The sequence below is a fragment of the Onychostoma macrolepis genome, chromosome 21 (assembly GCF_012432095.1).
Source record: "Onychostoma macrolepis isolate SWU-2019 chromosome 21, ASM1243209v1, whole genome shotgun sequence".
In the NCBI taxonomy this organism is placed as follows: domain Eukaryota; kingdom Metazoa; phylum Chordata; class Actinopteri; order Cypriniformes; family Cyprinidae; genus Onychostoma; species Onychostoma macrolepis.
Genome location: NC_081175.1, coordinates 31315240 through 31319652, shown reverse-complemented (window position 1 = coordinate 31319652; position 4413 = coordinate 31315240).

Genomic DNA, 4413 nt, shown 5'->3' with positions numbered 1-4413 from the left:
TCCTGAGGCGGTGTCCGCACACAAGGTTCCCAAGGCGGCGGTAGCCGTTCCACGATCGTCGGCGGCGGTGTCCGCACACAAGGTTCCCGAGGCGGCTTTGTCCGCTCACGATTGTCCTGAAGCGGCGGTGCCCGCTCACGAGGTTCCCGAGGCGGTGGTTCCCGCTCACAGAGCTCCCGAAGCGGTGGTGTCCGCTGAGCTTTTCTCCGAGGGGGCGGGGCTCATCTCAGGCCTTTCCGAGGCGGCGGTGCCCGCTCACGAGGTTCCCGGCGGCGGTGGCCTCTCACGTTCCTCTCGAGGCGGTGCCCGCCACAGAGCTCCCGGCGGTGGCCTCTCACGATCCTCCCGAGGCGGCGGCGCCCGCTCACAGGGTTCCAGGCGGCGGTGTCCGCACAAGGTTCAGGCGGCGGTGTCCGCACACAAGGTTCCCGAGGCGGCGGTGGCCGTTCGCGATCATCCCGGCGGCGGTGTCCGCACAAGGTTCCCGAGGCGGCGGTGGCTGCTCACGATCCTCACAGGATCCTCAAGCGGCGGTGGCTGCTCACGATCCTCACAGGATCCCCGGCGGCGGTGTCCGCACACAAGGTTCAGGCGGCGGTGGCCGCTCACGATCGTCCCGAAGCGGCGGTGTCCGCACACAAGGTTCCCGAGGCGGCTTTGTCCGCTCACGATCGTCCTGAAGCGGCGGTGCCCGCCACGAGGTTCCCGAGGCGGTGGTTCCCGCTCACAGAGCTCCCGGCGGTGGTGTCCGCTGAGCTTTTCTCCAGGGGCGGGCTCATCTCAGGCCTTTCCGAGGCGGCGGTGCCCGCTCACGAGGTTCCCGAGCGGCGGTGGCCTCTCACGTTCCTCTCGAGGCGGTGCCCGCCACAGAGCTCCCAGCGGCGGTGGCCTCTCACGATCCTCCCGAGGCGGCGGCGCCCGCTCACAAGGCCCCGAGCAGCGGAGCCAGCCACTGCCTGTTTCAGGGTGGCAGCTCCACACACACTGCTGTGGTGGCCGCTGGTTCTGCCCTGGGTCCCCATCCCGCCGGGCGCTGCCTCAGTGCCCAGGTCCCCTCTGCCGCCACATGGGCCTGGCCCACCATCTCTCCCCTGATCCGCCTCCGGCCCTCCTCCCTCCCAGACATTTTTGGTTTCTGTTTTAGTGTGTGGAGCGTCTGGAATCCGCTCCTTAAAGGGGGTTGTGTCACGGCCCTGCTGGTGTGCCCGGTTGGCCACCAGATGTCACTGTGTGTGTCAGCACATGGCTTATTGTTTGTTGTTTGTGCCATGTGCTCTCCTGTCTATTGTCTGACCCCGCCTCCTTGTTATCTCATTATTGTTTCAGTTCCTTCACCTGTGTCCTCCTCGCTTGGCTCCCCATATAGTCTCCTGGTGTCTGCAGTCCTGTGCTGTGTCGTTGTTTTATGTCAGATGTTTCATGTCGTGTGTGGGTTCGTTTACATGTGCTGTGGTCTCTGCCTGCCTGCCTGTTTTCCCCTTCGGGTGGTTTTTGTTCTCTTTATTATTAAAAGACCCACTTTCTCCTGCACTTGAGTCCTCGCCTCATCTCTCGACCATCCCGTGACAACGTGACTGACGGAAAAAAGCGCGGTTTTTGAAAAACACCCGGACATCGACTGTAAAAACCGGATAATATTTTGTCTCGAGTAAAATTAATTACTTTAAAAGGATTCATCTATGCTTAATTTATGTATTTATTATATTATGGCTTAGTTATTTAATTAGTTATGAAAGGTATTATATCTTTTAGTTTAGTAGATATAAAGCATAATAACCTATAGCCCTATGTTGTACAAACGTGACTTCTCGAAAAACAATGTTAGATATAATGAATTAAGCTCATTTCTTTTAAATATTTTGTGGTCTGCCATTTAGATGTAATAATCATAGACTGTATGGTAATAACAGATTAAAATAATTTATAGTAACTTATTTAGATTGAGTTCTGCTTAGCCTAATTAGCTTTTGAGTTCACATCACAAATATATATTGAGTTGAATTAACTTTTTAAAATTTTTGAGTTAAATTAACTCATTTCATTTAGCGAATTTCACTGTTAGGTTTTACAGTACTAACCCACAGAATGAAGAGGCGTCCCGCGCCAACAATTCTTGTAGAAGTATTTTCTGAAGTGAAAGAAATATAACACATGATGTTGTTTGTTTATGAATATGATTAAAACTAGTGTAAGAAAAGTACAGTGTCACGGATCAACCAGGCTCCTCCACCAGTCACACACAGTGATCACAGTCACCTGAGTTTTAATCCAAACCACCTGCACCCCATCAACACTCATCAGATCGACACTACTTAAGCACACACCTCACATCAGTCACTGTCCGATCTCGACTTCATGAAGTGGACTCTCACCCAATGTCTGGATACTTACCTCCTCTCCCGGATCATCCCAGCCAGCCGTCTGTCAAAAGCCGAGGTGTGTGTACATCCAATCCTCCACGAGTTCCTGGCAATACAACCATCAACAACGATATCCTTTATCAGTCCTCAAAACCATTAACTACATCTCATCCATCCTGCAATACTTACCCGTCTGCTCATCTTAATAAACTTCTGTGTATACTCCATCCTCCTCTGTGTCTGGTCTGCTTCCCGTAACATACAGATTCTGAAGCAGTTATTTATATTCTGGTTTTCTGATGCATTTTGTGCAACCCGACTAATTAGTCTTTAAAGCTAAATATGAAGATATATAGTGAGAAAATGTATTCATATATATGTAATGTATTTCATTATGTATAGTACTTCTACATCTTGTATAAGGTGAGTTATCTATATGTGACAGTTAAGTCATCTAGTAAATTAAATAGCAATTAAATATTAAAATCATTAGGTAACGTAATTGCCCAGTCAACAATTTGATCTCACAATGATGTCACCATGATCTCCCAGGATACTCGTGATGAGGTCACAATGTGAGGTAACAGTGAGCTAAAAGTGTAACCTCACAGCGCCCTCACTGTGTGCTCATATGACTGAGCCAGGCATCTTGATGAGTGCAATGTGAGATCCGTTACCGTGCAAATCTCAGTCCACAGCTCAATGACGTCATTTCCTTGCGACAAGGCCCTTGTCATCTCTTCCTCCAGTTCGGTGATGTAAGCCAACAGAAGAGTGATTGCGTTAGTAGCGCGCCCCGTCTGAGTTGAAGATTTATAAATCTTCTCAAAAATCGAAGCAGAAAAACGATAAGATCTTTGAGGCAGCTTAGGTGCGATCGTAGATAGCCCTACTGCCGATCGGGGATTTAGATGGCCCACCAGTGATGCCTCCATTGACGGCATGTGAGACCAGCCCCTCTCCTGCATGCCTGCCATATCCAGCGAGGAAAACCCATATACTGGAACTCTAGATAACAGTGGTCTTTCCCAATATTTCGTCAGATCATCCATACAATCCTGGAAAGGTGGAAGTGCTTGATGAACTGTTGAGGTTGTAGGAACAAGGAACTTCCCATCTAGCCTCGAGCGTTTTGCGGCAGGAAGAGCAGACGGCCAATCAATGCCCAGTCTACCTCCTGTACTATCTGCTGTACTTCTACCCCTAGCTGGTAACCAGGGGACTCTTCGTCCTCCTCATCATCATCTGACATATCCCCCGATGCTGTGATGGAAACTGAATCATCTTCCGGTAGGATCTTAGGGAATGACTCGATTTCCATCTCGAAAGCGAACGGGTTCTCCCAGCTCATCTGAAGGAATAAGCTGGTCCGCCCAACTTGTCGTCGGCATGGGAGATTCCATTTCCTGTGAGGATGCTGTTGCGTCTCTCCCTTGTACGGGATCGCTGCACACATCCTGCACAAACACCGCTCTCCTGCGCAGCACCCCAGGAGACAGTTTGCTGCATTGATTACAAGAGATCGGTGCTTGTAATGCTGCTTGGGCATGCTCCAGGCTTAGATACGCCGGACATACTACATGCAGATCTTTAGCTGCGATAGTGAATCCGCATCCACCAGGACAAGGTCGGGAAGGTGCTCTAGACCTGTTTGACTTCGTGGAAGAAGCCATAACTCAACTGGTAAGCTGATTTTGTCTACTTTATGTGCTTGGTAAAGCGTTTCAATACACTTAATGTTCTTATAGCCTGACGTCCTACAACAAGTGGTAACTTGTTTTCCGGACAGTTTAGTCTTGCCAAAGTAACACTGAGTGCAAATGAAAACAAGGGCTCATAGCTTAGATGACACGAGTGAAGAGATGTAGGATGCCATACTGAGCCAGCGCTGCTGTTTATATAGGAAGAGGTGGGGCTTCCGAGAGCGCAGGACTGTGGGTGTGATTGTATAGGGCATCACAGATGACCACACAAGAGGCGTTTCCTATAGTGAGATGTCGAGGGAGTCGACCGAAAGAGAACAGTGCACTATTGCAGACTTATATACTGAGGT